This window comes from Tachyglossus aculeatus, chromosome 2, assembly GCF_015852505.1.
Source record: "Tachyglossus aculeatus isolate mTacAcu1 chromosome 2, mTacAcu1.pri, whole genome shotgun sequence".
Classification (NCBI taxonomy): domain Eukaryota; kingdom Metazoa; phylum Chordata; class Mammalia; order Monotremata; family Tachyglossidae; genus Tachyglossus; species Tachyglossus aculeatus.
This window is the reverse complement of record NC_052067.1, coordinates 22134208-22153440: the sequence shown is the minus strand read 5'-3', so window position 1 is coordinate 22153440 and position 19233 is coordinate 22134208. Positions and strand designations below refer to the sequence as shown.

The 19233-nt window shown below is 45.2% G+C and overlaps 1 protein-coding gene across 1 annotated transcript in view; it reads right to left on the bottom strand.

Moving 5' to 3' along the window:
• Positions 1-18637, bottom strand: part of TCAIM (T cell activation inhibitor, mitochondrial) — a 47932-nt gene extending 29295 nt beyond the window's left edge. Inside the window, exon 1 of the mRNA XM_038769094.1 lies at positions 18556-18637. The gene's annotated coding sequence lies outside the window, so the exon portion shown is untranslated. The remainder of the gene's footprint in view (positions 1-18555) is intronic.
• Between the last annotated feature and the right edge of the window lie 596 nt (positions 18638-19233).

The following is a 19233-nucleotide window of genomic DNA, read 5'->3' as shown; positions in this document are numbered from 1 at the left end:
TTAAAAAAAAAGACAGTGTGTAGTCTGCTAAAGGAGATATTTGTTGTTCATTGTACTGGCCCAGATTTCAATTTAAAAGTTTGGACTATTTTACCATATAAAATCAGTCACTATTATTTCATTGACAGATGAATTAGAATCAACTGTTGGTCTAAGTTTTTACTGCATGGTACTTCAGTTCAGACTAATAATGAAGGATGGTTAGGTTGCAACGTGTTGAAGATTCCTCAAAATAAATTACTGTTTTTACACTTCCTTAAGTGTTTTATGATTAGATGAAGAGTGTAATCACCAAAATCCCTGGAAGTAGTCCTAAACTGTCAGTTTAATCTGACTTCCCAGTAAATTGCAATAAATCATTATTTTATCATTAAATTAACACTAGAGGTTGGGTTAAAATTAAAATCGAATAGTAATTTTACAGGCCAAGATCAGTGCTTCAGGTAAATAAATCAGTCTTCAACTATGATAAAAACACAGCCTGATGTCTCATCCCCCGGGCCTGAAATGCCCTCCCTCTGCCCCTCCGCCAAGCTAGCTCTCTTCCTCCCTTCAAGGCCCTGCTGAGAGCTCACCTCCTCCAGAAGGCCTTCCCAGACTGAGCTCCTTCCTTCCTCTCCCCCTCTCCCCCCTCCATCCCCCCATCTTACCTCCTTCCCTTCCCCACAGCACCTGTATATATGTTTGTACATATTTATTACTCTATTTATTTATTTATTTATTTATTTTACTTGTACATATCTATTCTATTTTATTTTGTTAGTATGTTTGGTTTTGTTCTCTGTCTCCCCCTTTTAGACTGTGAGCCCAATGTTGGGTAGGGACTGTCTCTATATGTTGCCAATTTGTCCTTCCCAAGTGCTTAGTACAGTGCTCTGCACATAGTAAGCGCTCAATAAATACGATTGATGATGATGATGATGATTAACACTTTGAAACACCACAATTATTTTTAAGTTTTTCATCGTAAATTATATGAGTACTGCCTCGAAGTAATTCTGGTGACTTAATTTTTTTGTTAAAATTTGGGACAACCATTAAATATCCTCACTCTTAATACATGCTATTAAAATGACAACCTTGCATTTGTAAGATCAAACTACAATTTTCGACTGTTAATTGTACAGTGCTGTATTTGAGAACCACTAGATGCAGCAGTGGAATCCATGCTGCCTGACTGTCTCAGAGTCTCTGCAGGTATGTGTACTTAAGTAGTGTCTATTACATGGGCTATGTATACGACTGAATACACTCTCATGTGAGAAGCTGGTCTATGTTTTAGAAGGTCTGCATTTTCCAATTTCTCCAGTTTCTTTTTCAGTTAAATGTCTTTAATGCTTTTTCTATTTCAACCTATTGTATTTTGACTTTGAAGTAATTAATCAGAATGGTCATCATATTTGTACTTTTATTTTGACATATCCACCTGTTTAGTAAACGTTGCTAAAGTGTTGCTAGTCCTTTTCTTCTTTAGATTGTAAGAACAAAGACAGGGAAGTATCACCTCAAACAAAATAGGGGTGGATGCTAAGCCAAACGTGGAATGAAAATATGTTTCCATTAAACTTACTAAACATCTAAAATATCATCATCATCATTAATCATATTTATTGAGCGCTTACTATGTGCAGAGCACTGTACTAAGCACTTGGGAAGTACAAATTGGCAACATATAGAGACAGTCCCTACCCAACAGTGGGCTCACAGTCTAAAAGGGGGAGACAGAGAACAAAACCAAACATACTAACAAAATAAAATAAATAGTCATTTGAAACTGAATTTACCATGTAATTTCTGTGTCTTTGTTCTGTTCTTCAAATGATTATATTCTGGTGAAAATATGGATCATCGGTGAGATGAGGTATAGATTGAGTCAAACTGAAAATTTTCTCATCATTTTTATTTTTTGAAAACCTGAATCAGATGTGAATGATATGAAATTTACTAATGCTGGAATGTCCCAAAGTAATGGAGAAACATGGGAAATTACTACTTAAATTTTGCACTGTAGTTGAGTGACCTGCCCCAGGTCACACAACGGAGACTTGACAGATCTGGGATTTGAACCCAGATCCTTCTTACTCCCAAGGCCCATGCTCTCTCCACGAAGCCACACTGCATCTCATTGCCTGTTTACTTGTTTTGATGTCTGTCTTCCCTCTTCTATTCTGTGAGCCCGTTGTGGGCAGGGATTGTCTCTCTTTGTTGCTGAATTGTACTTTCCAAGCGCTTGGTACAGTGCTCTGCACATAGTAAGCGCTCGATAAATACGATTGATTGAATGAATCAATGAGAAGTGTTTTTTGTATCATTTTACAAATGCAAAGTTCATCATCTTCAGTGATATTTATTGAATGCTTATTGTGTACAGAGAACGGAACTAAGCGCTTGGGAGATTGGCAGATCAATCAATCAATCAATCATTTTATTGAGCTCTACTAAGCGCTTGGGAAGTACACATTTGTAGCATTTTGTACCTTAATGAGATCAGTGGATGGGGTGGTCTGAGGAAGACACAGTGGGTATGCCCTTCCTAGAGATTCTTGGCTATGTATGCCCTTTAGAGGGCTTGGAGGGATGGACAACTTCCATGAAATCTATGACTGGGATCGATCCATACTGCGCTTTCGGTAGTGGGATTCTGTCCTCCCTGAACTCCAGTGGAAGGGGGTAGGAAAGACAGGGATTCTGGAAAGTCTCCTTGTCCTAGGAAGCAGGTAAGAAAAAGCAATAATGATGGAGTTCTGTGTCTAAGATAGTAAAACTTCAAAACTACGAACCTGCACTGAGGAACTGCCTGGGCCTGGGAATCAGAAGACCTGGATTCTAATCCCAGCACTGTCCTTTTCCTGCTGTGTGACTTTGGACAAGTCACAATGTCTCTGTGCCTCAATTTCCTCACCTGTACAATGGGGGTTCATTTCAATCCTGTTCCTCTTCCTATCTAGGTTGTGAGCCCCAGTTAATAATGATAAATGATAATAATTATGGTATTTGTTAAGTGTTTACTATGTGCCAGGCACTGTATCAAATTCTGGGGTAGATTCAGCAAATCGGGCTGGACACAGTCCATGCCCCACGTGGGGCTCATAGTCTCAATCCCCATTTTACAGATGAGGGAACTGAGGACCAGAGATGTGAAGTGACTTGTCCAAGGCCACACAGCAGACAAGTAGTAGAGCTGGGATTGGAACCCATGACTTTCTCTATGCTCTATCCACTACGCCATACTGTCTCAACTGAGCTGAGCTTGCATTTACATGAGTGCTTAATACAGCACTTGACACATATTAAGTGCTTAAGAAATACCACAATTATTTTAGTGCTAGTGGTTCGAGCTGTGCCACTTGCACTACTTTGTCCCTGCCAGTCACAGAGCACAGCAACCGAGTAAGCTGGGGTCAGAACAAACTGAGTTCTAATCCCCAGCTCTGCCACTTGTCTGCTCTGTGACCTTGGAAAAGTCACTTAACTTCTCTGTGCCTCAGTTTCCTCATCTGTAAAAGGGGGATTATTATGATCATTATTATTATTATTAATGATAATAACTGTAGTATTTGTTAAGCATTTACGATGTGCCAGGCACTCTTCTAAGCACTGATGTGGATACTAGAGAATCAATCAATCAATCAATCGTATTTATTGAGCGCTTACTGTGTGCAGAGCACTGGACTAAGCGCTTGGGAAGTACGAGTCAGCAACACATAGAGACAGTCCCTACCCAACAGCAGGCTCACAGCCTAGAAGGGGGAGACAGAGAACAAAACCAAACGTACTAACAAAATAAAATAAATAGAATAGATATGTACAAGATAAATAAATAGAGTAATAAATATGTACAAACATATTTGGACACAGTTCCCGTCCCACATGGGGCTCACAATCTTAATCCCCGCTTTACAGATGAGGTAACTGGGGCACAGAGAAGTGAAGTAACTTGTCCAAGGTCACATAGCAGATAAACTTGTACTTCCCAAGCGCTTAGTACAGTGCTCTGCACACAGTAAGTGCTCAATAAATACGATTGAATGAATGAATGAATGAATAAGCGGAGAAGCTGAGATTAGAACCAGGTCCTTCGGCCTCTCCAGCCCATGCTCTATCCACTAGGCCACACTGCCACCCGAGTGAGCCCCTTGATTAGCTTGTATCTAAGACTGCATCTTTTCCAAGAGGCCTTCCCCAATTAAGCCCTTTTTTCCCCAGCTCCGTCTCCGTTGCGTGTTGTCTATGCACTTGGATCTGAGACCTTTGGGCAATTGATATTTGCCCCACACTCAACCCCATTGCATTTATGTACATGGCTTTAAATTACATATTATACATTATTTATATTCATGCCTGTCCCCCTCTAGACTGAATGCTTGTTGTGGACAGGGAACATGTCTGCCAACTCTGTTGTATTGTACTCTCCCAAGTGCTTAGAACAGTGCTCTGCGCATAGTAAGTGCTCAATAAATACCACTGATTGATCTACCCCAGTGTTTAGTATATATGTTTGTACATATTTATTACTCTATTGATTTATTTTACTTGTACATATCTATTCTATTTATTTTATTTTGTTAGTATGTTTGGTTTTGTCTCCCCCTTTTAGACTGTGAGCCCACTGTTGGGTAGGGACTGTCTCTATACGTTGCCAGTTTGTACTTCCCAAGCGCTTAGTACAGTGCTCTGCACACAGTAAGCGCTCAATAAATACGATCTATTGACTGATTGATAGTACAAAATAGCACAAAATAAGTGCTTAACAAATACCATAAAAAAAGAGCCTGGATCCACTTATAGCCAAAATGGTTGCAGCAGCGCTGATGCTATGCGGTAGCGCCACAATAATAATAACGTTATTTGTTAAGCACTTACTATGTCCCAAGCACTGTACTAAGCGCTGGGGTAGGTACAAGATACTCCAGTTGGACACAATCCCTGTCCCACATGGGGTTCATAATCTAAGTAGAGGGAGTAAGATTTAATTCCCGTTTTTGTCTTGTTTCGTGCCATCGAGTCGTTTCCGAACCATAGTGACACCACGGACATATCTCACCCAGAATGTCCCGCTCTCCATCTGCAATCGTTCTGGTAGTGTAGCCAAAGAGCTTTCCCGGTAAAAAATACATAAGTGGTTTACCATTGCCTCTTTCCTGGCAGTAAACTTAAGTCTCCGCCCTCGACTTTCTCCCACGCTGCCCAGCATGGGTGAGTCTTGACTTGTAGCAGATTGCCTTCCACTTGCTAGCCACTGCCCAAGCTAGGAATGGACTCTGTATGCCTCTACTTTGACCCTCCCTCCTATAGCTGAGTCTGGCAGAGTACTGGAAACTCTCCAGGTGTGGCCCTGAGGGGGATCCCCATTTTTACAGATGAGGAAACTGAGGCACATAGACATTAAGTGACTTGCCCAAGAATTAGTGTGGCCTAGTGGGAAGAACCCAAGCCTGGGAGTCAGAGGACCTGGTTTCCAATAATAATAATAATAATAATGTTGGTATTTGTTAAGTGCTTACTATGTGCAAAGCACTGTTCTAAGCGCTGGGGGGAACACAAGGAGATGAGGTTGTCCCATGTGGGGCTCCCAGTCTTAATCCCCATTTTACAGATGAGGGAACTGAGGCACAGAGAAGTGAAGTGACTTGCCCAAGGTCACACAGCAGACGTGGGGGAGGTGGGATTCGAACCCACGACCTCTGACTCCCAAGCCTGCGCTCTTTCCACTGAGCCACGCTGCTTCTCTAATCCCAGCTCTGTCACTTATCTGCTATGTGACCTTGGACAAGTCACTTAACTTCTCCGTGCCTCAGTTACTTCATCTGTTAAATGGGGATTAACCAATCAATCAATCAATCAATCATATTTATTGAGCGCTTACTATGTGCAGAGCACTGTACTAAGCGCTTGGGAAGTACAAATTGGCAACATATAGAGACAGTCCCTACCCAACAGTGGGCTCACAGTCTAAAAGGGGGAGACAGAGAACAAAACCAAACATACTAACAAAATAAAATAAATAGAATAGATATGTACAAATAAAATAAATAAATAAATAAATAGAGTAAAGAATATGTACAAACATATATACATATATACAGGTGCTGTGGGGAAGGGAAGGAGGTAAGATGGGGGGGATAGAGAGGGGGAAGACCGTGAGCCCAATGTATGACAGGTCTTGTGTCTAACCTGATTACCTTTTATTTATCCCAGTGCTTAGTTCAATGCCTGGCACAGAGTAAGCACTTAAGAAATACTATTAAACCCCTCTCCCCCCAAAAAACTTTCATCACTGAAGGTTTAGGTCCCATAGGTAGAACCAGGACTACAATCTACATCACTGGCTTCCCCAACAGTGCTCTTTCCTTGACCAAGATCAAGGAAGGAAAAGTAGAGCCAAGGGCAGGGAGCATTTTATTAGGCAGAATAATAGACTTGGAGGGAAGGGGAGAAAAAAGAGAGTTTCTTTCCTCTTTTTTCCCTTCTCTTCCCACACATCTAGTATTGGAGAGACTGGGTTGGGCAGTCAGGATAAAAACCTTTGACTCTCAGCTCCAATGTCCAAAAGCCCCTATACCTAAAAGGAGGTAGAACACAAATTGACCACATTTTTGATTTCCTAATCCTGGAGGGGAGGGGCAAACGTGTCAGGAAGGAGGTGGTCTCTCATTCCTATACACCCTGTAGGCTCACCTCCCAAGTGGAAGTGGTGGCAAGGGAGAATCTGGGAGTGGGAGGAAAGTAGATAGGAAGATGGAAGAGAGCAGACCTCTTGGAGCAGTGACCCAGGACTGCTCAATCAGGCAAGAGGGCTTTGTGTGCCACATTGGTCAACCATGCACGGTGACCTACTGGAAAGAGCAGGGTTCAAAAAGTCAGGAGATCTCGATTCTAGTCCCAGTTCGGCCTCTTGCCTGCTTTGCGTCCTTGGGCAAGCCATTCAACTTCTCTGTGCCTTAGTTTCCTCATCTGTAAAATAGGGATTAACTTCTACTCCCTCATACTTACACTGTGAGCCCTGTGTGGGATAGGGACTGCATCCAATCTGATTATCTTGTATCTATCCCAGTGCTTCGTACAATGCTTACCACATAGTACGTGCTTAACAAGAACAATAATAATAATTATAATAGCTTCTCTGTGCCTCAGTTTGTTCACCTAAAAAATGGGGATTAAAATGCCTATTCTCCCTCTCCCTTAGACTGTGAGCCCCATGTAAAATAGGGGGCTGTGTCTCATCTGCACAGTGCTTGGCAGAGAGTAAGTACTGAACAAATACCACAATTACTATTACATGCTAGAAATCAGCAATCTCTGTGCAATGGCCTGCAAAAATTCCTGAAGCATTTTTTAGGAGAAGCAGTGTGGCCTACTGGATAGAGGTCAGGCCCGGGAGCCAGAGAGACCTGAGTTCTAATCCCAGCTCCACTGCTCGTCTGCTGTGTAACCTTGGGAAAGTCACTTAACTTCTCTGTGCCTCAGTTACCTCATCTGTAAAATGGAGATTAAGAGTGTAAGCCCCATGTGGGACAGGGACTGTGTCCAACCTGATTACACTGTATCTGCCCCAATGCTTAGCAGAGTGCCTGGTACATAGTAAACGCTTAACAAATACCATAAAAAGTAGCCCTTTTATAACTTGTCTTAGGCAGGTCTGGGCAATAAATAAGGACTGGTGTTGGCTGTGCAGCCCAGATAATAGAAACCCTTTTTTATTTCTGAAATCTTTCCTGGAGCTAAATTCTTTGGAGCTCAGATCTACTGCACAGTGCATGAGGATGCCTATCATTTGTCAGGCAAGATCAGCTTCTCTACGGTTTATTCATGAATGTTTAAGAGTTTTGCCTTGGCTAAATTCTCAGCGACTACTTGATTATGATTGTATTTAATACATTTTCACAATCACGACCACACCCAACCGGGCTCACACTTCAACAATTAGCTTGTTATGGGCAGGAAAGGTGTTGGCTAATTCTGTTGTATCCTTCCAAGCACTTAGTACGGTGCTCTGCACATAGGAAGCAGCCAATAAATATCATTGATTGACTGACTGAAAAGTCCAAATATTAGAATTGCCTAATAATAATTTAAAATGAGCAACTGGCTGCATGAAACAAAAATTATCTACACCATTTTGTGGTGCATACTTGTTTTTGCACAAAGGCAGGTGCCCTGTCTTGGAAGACATGGGGTTATTGGATCTCACAAAACTCATCACTCAAAATTTTCAATCAATAGTATTTATTGAGTACCTACTGTGTGCAGGCCTCTCAAGTCCTTGGGAGAGAACTACAGAATTAGTAGACATGATTCCTGACCTTTTCAACAGAAGAGTTTACAATCTAGTCTAAAATTTCAAGACACAAAGTTCCTCTTGGCCCTTATTGCATTAAAAACTTTTGATCAAAATTAGAATATCCTGCAGTTAGGCGAACAAAACCATGAAAATATTTAGGGATATAATAAAACAGTGAAGCACAATTGAGAACTCCGCAGGAACCAAACGTTTTTAAAGAATAAAGAAGTTACAAAAATCAAGTTCCAACTTCATCATAGAAATTGGCTTGAATTCCCGTTTCCAGCTGACTTCAAACCTTGCTATAATTTTTCTAGAGAATTCTTCCCGCAACCAATTGCTCCGTGTCCATTCCGCTGAGATTCACTTATAAAGGGAAATTCTTTGAGAGGCTTGTGGGATTCAGTAATGCCAGTAATCACAGATGTTCAAAGTATTTGAAAAGCCTTACATAGCAAGACGGCAATATTGCAATTAAGAGCAAATTTATGACTGAAGAGCTATCACCCCTGGGCAAAGGCGTGGATTGTAGTATAAAGAAAATGAATTCTATAACAGAGGCCTGTAGTCAGGCCTACAATGCACTACATGCAAATCATGTCCAATCAACCTACGCATCAGGGAAAAACTCCTCACTCTCGGCTTCAAGGCTGTCCATCACCTCGCCCCCTCCTACCTCACCTCCCTTCTCTCCTTCTACAGCCCAGCCTGCACCCTCCGCTCCTCCACCGCTAATCTCCTCACCGTACCTCGCTCTCGCCTGTCCCGCCATCGACCCCCGGCCCACGTCATCCCCCGGACCTGGAATGCCCTCCCTCTGCCCCTCCGCCAAGCTAGCTCTCTTCCTCCCTTCAAGGCCCTGCTGAGAGCTCACCTCCTCCAGGAGGCCTTCCCAGACTGAGCCCCTTCCTTCCTCTCCCCCTCGTCCCCCTCTCCATCCCCCCAATCTTACCTCCTTACCTTCCCCACAGCACCTGTATATATGTTTGTACATATTCTTTACTCTATTTATTTATTTATTTATGTTATTTGTACATATCTATTCTATTTATTTTATTTTGTTAGTATGTTTGGTTTTGTTCTCTGTCTCCCCCTTTTAGACTGTGAGCCCACTGTTGGGTAGGGACTGTCTCTATATGTTGCCAATTTGTACTTCCCAAGCGCTTAGTACAGTGCTCTGCACATAGTAAGCACTCAATAAATACGATTGATGATGATAATGATGATGATCATGTATATATGTTTGTACATATTTATTACTCTATTTATTTTACCTGTACATATTTATTCTATTTATTTTATTTTGTTAATATGTTTTGTTTCATTGTCTGTCTCCCCTTTCTAGTTGGGTAGGGCCCGTCTCTATATGTTGCCAACTTGTGCTTCCCAAGCGCTTAGTCCAGTGCTCTGCACACAGTAAGCGCTCAATAAATACGATTGAATGTAGTGTGCGGCCACCAGAAATAAAAAGAATTGTGGCACCAATACTATATATCAAAAGGTCACTTTTGAGATATAAAAAGTTTGTGACTTTATTATGATTAACTTTCTCTGAGCAGAGGTGATGCTGATGCTGTCTAATCATATCACGCCGGGTGAGCTCAGCATGCCTTTCTGTAGCCTCCAACACTCTCGTTTTCTTTTTAAACGGCATTTGTTAAGCATTCTCTATATGTTGCCAACTTGTACTTCCCAAGCGCTTAGTACAGTGCTCTGCACACAGTAAGCGCTCAATAAATACGATTGATTGATTTACTACGTGCCAGGCTCTGTCCTAAGTCCTGGGATAGGTGCAAGCTAATCAGGTTAGATACAGTTCATGTCCCACATGGGGCTCGCAGTCTTAATCCCCATTTTATAGTTGAGGTAACTGAGGCATAGAGAAGTAAAGTGACCTCCCCAAGGACACACAGCAGACAAGTGGTGGAGTCTGAATTAGAACCCAGGTCCTTCTGACTCTCAGGCCTGTGCTCTAGCCACTAGGCCATGCTGCTTCTCTTTCTTGCAGGACATCAGTGTCTGTAATTGCTTTTCCAACCAGTTTTTAATAGTAAGTTCTCATGAGCTGACCTGGTCTCTATAGCAATAACAAGAGTATTTGTGGGATTTAAGTGCTTAATATGTACCAAACACTACACTAAATGCTGGTGTAGATACAAGATACAAGATGCAGACTGAACACCGTCCTTGTGACACATGAGGCTCACGGTCTAAGCAGGAGGGAAAAGAGGTATTTAACCCCCATTTTAGAAATGAGGTAACAGAAGCACAGAGAAGTGATGCACTGCCCGAAGACACACAGCAGGAAAGTGGCACAGCTGAGCTTAGAACACAGGTCCTCTGATTTCCAGCCCTGGGGTCTCTCCAGTAGGACACGCTACTTCTATGTTCAGTGGAACGTTTTTCCTATTTCTGATATTACTGATTTTTGAAAATAGATCAGTCAGAGAAAACTGGATTTAAGTTCAGTGAAAAACAGTGTGACCTAGTGGATGGAGCACAGGCCTGGGCATCAGAAGGTCCTGGGTTCTAATTCCAGCTCTGCACTTGTAGGTTGTGTGCCTTTGGGTATGTCACTTAACTTCTCTGTGCCTCAGTTATCTCATCTGTAAAAAGAGAAGCAGCGTGGCTCAGTGGAAAGAGCACGGGCCTTGGAGTCAGAGGTCATGGGTTCGAATCCCAGCTCCACCACATGTCTGTTGTGTGACCTTGGGCAAGTCACTTAACTTCTCTGAGCCTCAGTTACCTCATCTGTAAAATGGGGATTAAGACTGTGAGCCCCACGTGGGACAACTTAATCACCTTGTATCTCCCCCAGTGTTTAGAACAGTGCTTTGCACATAGTAAGCACTTAACAAATGCCATTATTATTATTATTCCCTTCCTTCCTCTCCCCCTCATCCCCCTCTCCATCCCCCCATCTTACCTCCTTCCCTTCCCCACAGCACCTGTATATATGTATACATGTTTGTACATATTTATTACTCTATTTATTTAATTATTTATTTTTATTTGTACATATCTATTCTATTTATTTTATTTTGTTAGTATGTTTAGTTTTGTTCTCTGTCTTCCCCTTTTAGACTGTGAGCCCACTGTTGGGTAGGGACTGTCTCTATATGTTGCCAATTTGTACTTCCCAAGCGCTTAGTACAGTGCTCTGCACATAGTAAGCGCTCAATAAATACGATTGATGATGATGATGATGATGGCGATTAAGACTGTGAGCCCCTTGAGGGATATGGGTTGTGTCCAACCTGATCAGCTTGTATCCACTCCAGTACTTAGTACAGCTCCTGGCACGTAGTAGGCACTTAACAAATACCTTAAAAAATAAAACAAATAAAAAAATACATTTTTGTAGCTATTAAAAGTCTTTGCCCTAAGCAGTTTCCTGCATTGAGCTTATAGACAACATGAGGTTCAAAGCTCTCTGGTGATTCTTGTGAAAACTCACCATCACTGCCCACCCTGTCAATAAAGATCTGTGCGTTCATAATTAAGGCTTCCTTTGCCATGTCTCATATCTCCCTCTATATTTACACCTGCCTCATTCTAGCTGCTCCTCCTGCCACCAATTCTCCAAATCTGGAAGAAAAGCCTCTTTGGGGGTGAGAAATTACCAAGTTTTATCATATTTTGCACCTTAGCATGGCTCCCAAATGGAGAAACACTGAAACTCCCTCTCTCTTAATATCCAACAGTCCACCACTCTCCCTGTCCTCAAAGCCCTACTAAAATCGTACTCCTCCAAGAAGACTTTCTACCCCCCATTTGTTGTCTTCTCCGCAACACCTACACACTTTTATCTTTACTTATTACTCACTTTGACACACCTCACTGGCAGCCCTGCAGCACTTACGACCGATATCCTTATCCTCTGCCACTTCCCCTATCAGTAATTGAGTTTAATGTCAGTCTCCTCCACTACACTGTAAACTCTTTGAGGTCGGGGTGGGGTTTTTTTACCAACTCTAGGCTATAAGCTCACTGTGGGCAGGGACTGAGTCTACCAACTCTGCTATATTGTACTCTCCCAAGCGCTTTCATTCATTCATTCGTATTGAGGGCTTATTTTATGTGGAGCGCTGCACTAAACGCTTGGGAGAGTACAATATAACAATAAGCAGACACATTCCCAGCCCACAAAGAGCTTACAGTCTAGAGGGGGAGGCAGACATTAATATAAACTACAGATATGTACATAACTGCTGTGGAGCTGGGATCAATCAATCGATCAATTGTATTTATTGAGCGCTTACTGTGTGCAGAGCACCGTACTAAGCGCTTGGGAAGTACAAGTTGGCAACATATAGAGACAGTCCCTACCCAACAGTGGGCTCACAGTCTAAAAGGGGGAGACAGAGAACAAAACCAAACATACTAACAAAATAAAATAAATAGAATAGATATGTACAATTAAAATAAATAAAGAAATAAATAGAGTAATAAGTATGTACACATATTTACTGGGATGCTGTGGAGCTGGGACAGGGGACGAATAAAAGGGGCAGGTCTGGGCAATGCAGAAGAAGGGAGCGGGAGAAGAGGAAAGGAGGGCTTAGTTAGGGGGAAGCCTCAGAGGAGATGTACCTTCATTCATTCATTCAATCAATCGTATTTATTGAGTGCTTGCATTGAAGGGGGCGTTTAGTACAGTGCTCTTCAGGAAATAAGAACTCAAAAAATACAATTGACTGATTCATCTCTAGCATACTGTACTCTCCTAAGCACGCAGCACAGTGTTCTGCACAAGGTAATTGCTCAATATATACCACTGATTAATAGCACCTCAAACATCAGAGACAACTGGATTTAAACTGAGTGAAAAACAGTGTGATGGAGCACATGCCTGGGAGTCAGGATGAGGCTTCTAATTCCTGCTCTGCCACTTGTCTGCTGCGTGATCTTGGGTATGTCACTTAACTTCTCTGTGCCTCAGTTACCTCATCGGTAAAATGGGGATTAAGACTGTGGGCCCCACGTGGGATGTGTCGAACCCGAGAAGCAGTGTGGCTTAGGGTAAAGAGCTTCTGGGAGTCAGGAGGACACGGATTCTAACTCCAGCTCCTCCACGTGTCTGCTGTGTGACCTTAGACACACCTTCTCTGGGCCTCAGTTACTTCATCTAAAATGGGGATGAAGACTGTGAGCCCCACGTGGGACAACCTGATTACCTCGTATCTACCCCAGCACTTAGAACAGTGTGTGGCACATAGGACGCACTTAACAAATCAATCAATCAATCAATCGTATTTATTGTGTTCTTACTGTGTATTAAGCACTTGGGAAGTACAAGTTGGCAACATATAGAGACGGTCCCTACCCAACAGTGGGCTCACAGTCTAGAAGGGGGAGACAGAGAACAAAACAAATTAACAAAATAAAATAGAATAGATATGTACAAGTAAAATAAATAAATAGAGTAATAAATACGTACAAACATATATACATATATACAGGTGCTGTGGGGAAGGGAAGGAGGTAAGGTCGGGGGGATGGAGAGGGGAAGGAGGGGGAACGAAGGGGCTCAGTCTGGGAAGGCCTCCTGGAGGAGGTGAGCTCTCAGTAGGGCCTTGAAGGGAGGAAGAGAGCTAGCTTGGCGGATGCGGGGATACCATAATACCATAATAATAATAATTTTACCAGCTTCTATCAGTATTGTGCCGATTGAATAATGCACGGCACATGGGAAGGGCTTAACAAATACCATAATTATTATTTTACCAGCTTGTTTCAGCATTGTACTGATTGCATAATAGCACCTCAAACACTCAAGTCGCTGAACTACATCCAAAGATAAGAAACGGAAAACCGGGGCATGAGGAGGGGGCAGCTTGCTTTATAGATGGGCGAACCTGTTACTGGCAGGCTGAGATGGTAAACTAGCAGAGAAGCAGCGTGGCTCTGTGCAAAGAGCTCGGGCTTGGGAGTCGGAGGTCGTGGGTTCTAATCCCACTCGCCGGCTGTGTGACTTTGGGCGAGCCGCTTAACCTCTCTGAGCCTCGGTTCCCTCATCTGTAAAATGGGGATGAAGACTGGGAGCCCCACGGGGGACAACCAGACTACCTTGTATCTACAGTAAGAACAGTGTACTTCCCAAGCGCTCTGCACACAGTAAGCCCTCAACGAATACGACTGAATGAACAGCGCATAGTAAGCGCTTAACAAATACCATCGGGTTATGGGTTCGAATCCCAACTCCACCACATGTCTGCTGTGTGACCTTGGGCAAGTCACGTAACTTCTCTGAGCCTCAGTTACCTCATCTGTAAAATGGGGATTAAGGCTGTGAGCCCCACGTGGGACAACTTGATCACCTTGTGTCCCTCCCAGCGCTTAGAACAGTGCTCTGCACATAGTAAGTGCTTAACAAATGCCATCATTATTATTATTATTATTAAACTGGCTTTATTTCGTGCAGGTCTCGTCACCCTACCCAGGCCTTTCAGGCCTCCCTCACAGAAGCCGAGTTCACCACCTAAGTCTCCCTTTCTCAAAGTCCCAGGCCCCTCACTGCTTCTGGATGAAGTCAAGGGTAGGGACTGTCTCTCCATGTTGCCAACTTGTACTTCCCAAGCGCTTAGTACAGTGCTCTGCACACAGTAAGCGCTCAATAAATACGATCGATTGATTGACCTGACTACCTTGTATCTACAGTAAGACCAGTGTACGTCCCAAGCACTCTGCACACAGTAAGCCCTCAACGAATACAACTGAATGAACGAAGGGCGCGTAGTAAGCGCTTAACAAATACCATCGTCATTAAACTGGCTTTATTTCGTGCAGGTCTCGTCACCCTACCCAGGCCTTTCGGGCCTCCCTCACAGAGGCCGAATTCACCACCCAAGTCTCCCTTTCTCAAAGTCCCAGGCCCCTCACTGCTTCTGGATGAAGTCAAGGGTAGGGACTGTCTCTATACGTTGCCAACTTGTACTTCCCAAGCGCTTGGTACAGTGCTCCGCATGCAGTAAGTGCTCAATAAATACGATTGATTGATTGATTGATAACCTGACTACCTTGTATCTACAGTAAGCGCAGTGTACGTCCCAAGCGCTCTGCACACAGTAAGCCCTCAACTAATACGGCTGACTGAATGAAGGGCACGTAGTAAGCGCTTAACAAATACCATCGTCATTAAACTGGCTTTATTTCGTGCAGGTCTCGTCACCCTACCCAGGCCTTTCGGGCCTCCCTCACAGAAGCCGAGTTCACCACCTAAGTCTCCCTTTCTCAAAGTCCTAGGCCCCTCACTGCTTCTGGATGAAGTCAAGGGTAGGGACTGTCTCTCTATGTTGCCAACTTGTACTTCCCAAGCGCTTAGTACAGTGCTCCGCACACAGTAAGCGCTCAATAAATACGATTGATTGATTGACAACCTGACTACCCTGTATCTACAGAAAGAGCAGTCCCAAGCGCTCTGCACACAGTAAGCCCTCAACGAATACTACTGAATGAATGAAGGGCGCGTAGTAAGCGCTTAACAAATACCATCGTCATTAAACTGGCTTTATTTTGTGCAGGTCTCGTCACCCTACCCAGGCCTTTCGGGCCTCCCTCACAGAAGCCGAGTTCACCACCTAAGTCTCCCTTTCTCAAAGTCCTAGGCCCCTCACTGCTTCTGGATGAAGTCAAGGGTAGGGACTGTCTCTCTATGTTGCCAACTTGTACTTCCCAAGAGCTTAGTACAGTGCTCCGCACGCAGTAAGTGCTCAATAAATACGATTGATTGACAACCTGACTACCTTGTACCTACAGTAAGCGCAGTGTACTTCCCAAGCGCTCTGCACACAGTGAGCCCTCAACGAATACAACTGAATGAACGAAGGGCGCGTAGTAAGCGCTTAACAAATACCATCGTCATTAAACTGGCTTTATTTCGTGCAGGTCTCATCACCCTACCCGGGCCTTTCGGGCCTCCCTCACAGAAGCCGAGTTCACCACCCAAGTCTCCCTTTCTCAAAGTCCCAGGCCCCTCACTGCTTCTGGATGAAGTCAAGGGTAGGGATTGTCTCTATACGTTGCCAACTTGTAATTCCCAAGCGCTTGGTACAGTGCTCCGCATGCAGTAAGTGCTCAATAAATACGATTGATTGATTGATTGATAACCTGACTACCTTGTATCTACAGTAAGCGCAGTGTACGTCCCAAGCGCTCTGCACACAGTAAGCCCTCAACTAATACGGCTGACTGAATGAAGGGCACGTAGTAAGCACTTAACAAATACCATCGTCATTAAACTGGCTTTATTTCGTGCAGGTCTCGTCACCCTACCCAGGCCTTTCAGGCCTCCTTCGCAGAGGCCGAGTTCACCACCTAGGTCTCCCTTTCTCAAAGTCCCAGGCCCCTCACTGCTTCTGGATGAAGTCAAGGGTAGGGACTCTCTATGTTGCCAACTTGTACTTCCCAAGCGCTTAGTACAGTGTTCCGCACGCAGTAAGCGCTCAATAAATACGATTGATTGATAACCTGACTACCTTGTATCTACAGTAAGCGCAGTGTACATCCCAAGCGCTCAGCACACAGTAAGCCCTCAATGAATACGATTGACTGAATGAAGGGTGCGTAGTAAGCGCTTAACAAATGCCATCGTCATTAAACTGGCTTTATTTCGTGCAGGCCTCCCTCACAGAGGCCGAATTCACCACCCAAGTCTCCCTTTCTCAAAGCCCCAGGCCCCTCACTGCTTCTGGATGAAGTCAAGGGTAGGGACTGTCTCTCTATGTTGCCAACTTGTATTTCCCAAGCGCTTAGTACAGTGTTCCGCACGCAGTAAGCGCTCAATGAATATGATTGATTGACAACCTGACTACCTTGTATCTACAGTAAGCGCAGTGTACATCCCAAGCACTCTGCCCACAGTAAGCCCTCAACGAATACGACTGACTGAATGAAGGGTGAGTAGTAGGCGCTTAACAAACACCATCGTCATTAAACTGGCTTTATTTCGTGCAGGTCTCCCTACGCAGGCCTTTCGGGCCTCCCTATGTTGCCAACTTGTACTTCCCAAGCGCTTAGTACAGTGTTCCGCACGCAGTAAGCGCTCAATAAATACGGCTGATTGACAACCTGATTACCTTGTATCTACAGTAAGCGCAGTGTACGTCCCAAGCGCTCTGCACACAGTAAGCCCTCAACGAATACGACTGACTGAATGAAGGGCGCGTAGTAAGCGCTTAACAAATACCATCGTCATTAAACTGGCTTTATTTCGTGCAGGCCTCCCTCACAGAGGCCGAATTCACCACCCACGTCTCCCTTTCTCAAAGCCCCAGGCCCCTCACTGCTTCTGGATGAAGTCAAGGGTAGGGACTGTCTCTCTATGTTGCCAACTTGTACTTCCCAAGCGCTTAGTACAGTGTTCCACACACAATATGCGCTCAATACGATTGATTGATAACCTGACTACCTTGTATCTACAGTAAGCGCAGTGTACGTCCCAAGCGCTCTGCCCACAGTAAGCCCTCAACGAATACGACTGAATGAACGAAGGGTGCGTAGTAAGCACTTAACAAATACCATCGTCATTAAACTGCAGGTCTCCCTACCCAGGCCTTTCGGGCCTCCCTCACGGAGGCCGAATTCACCACCCACGTCTCCCTTTCTCAAAGCCCCAGGCCCCTCACTGCTTCTGGATGAAGTCAAGGGTAGGGGCTGTCTCTCTATGTTGCCAACTTGTACTTCCCAAGTGCTTAGTACAGTGTTCCGCACGCAGTAAGCGCTCAATAAATACGATTGATTGACAACCTGACTACCTTGTATCTACAGCAAGCGCAGTGTACGTCCCAAGCGCTCTGCCCACAGTAAGCCCTCAATGAATACGATTGACTGAATGAAGGGTGCGTAGTAGGCGCTTAACAAACACCATCGTCATTAAACTGGCTTTATTTCGTGCAGGCCTCCCTCACAGAGGCCGAATTCACCACCCAAGCCTCCCTTTCTCAAAGCCCCAGGCCCCTCGTCGCTTCTGGATGAAGTCGAAGGTTGTGAGGAGACCTCCCGCCAACGCGCGCGTGAGGGAGCGCGTGCGCACGCGCGCGAGGGGGCCCCCTCCCCCCGCCAACGGCGCGCGCGGAGAAAGGGCGGCGGAGGGAGGGGGGCGGGGCAGAGCCGCTGTCCCGCGCGCTGATTGGCTGAGCCGCGCCAGGCCTCGCTCGCTCTGGGCGCGCGCCGCCGAAAGACCTGTTAAAAGGGCTGGAAACGGCCGTCGCTCGCTCTTTCTGCCCCCCTCTCCTCGGGGGCGCGGGCCCACCCGCCGCCTCAGCCCCCCTTACCGGCCGCTCCCGAGAGCCTCGCGCGCGCTCCCGCCGCCGGCTGAGGGGGCGGGAAGGGGGTGTGAGGTCGAGGCGCGGGGAAGACGGACGAGCCGTGTGGAGGGGTGGGGGAAACGAGAGGGAGGGGGAAGCGCGTTCACCGGGGCGCGCCCCCGAGTTAAAGGATCCGGTCGGTTGCCTGAGCAACCGTCGGTTCGAGCCCCGCGGGGGCGCGCCCGGGGTGGGGGGCTTCCTCTGGCAGTTGAACCGGACGGCGACACCGAAGGGGCCTCCCCTTCTTCACACCCAATCCCCACAGCAACACGGGCCCGACCGACGCCTCCCTCTCTTCCCCGCTTCCCCTCGCAGTCCCGGGCGGCTTTTGTGATTTATTTAGAGCCAGGCACTAAGAAAATAAAAGCGTCAAGTCGAGCCCCCAATATCCCCCCTCAAAAGTCCCGCTTCAACCGCAGAATCACCTGAGGGGCCCAGTGAGACTCGGCACACCTCAAAATCCCTAATACCGATGAAAATTTGGGTGGGAAAGGCTGGGTGGGAGATCTGGGGGGGGCTCCGGGCCGAACGGGAGTGTGGGCTAAAAGGCGGGTAAGATGGAGAGGCGGAGACGGAGGAAAATAAAACCAGAAAGGGACGGAACCGGGGGGTGGGGGGATAAAGAAGGAAAGACGGGATTGAAAA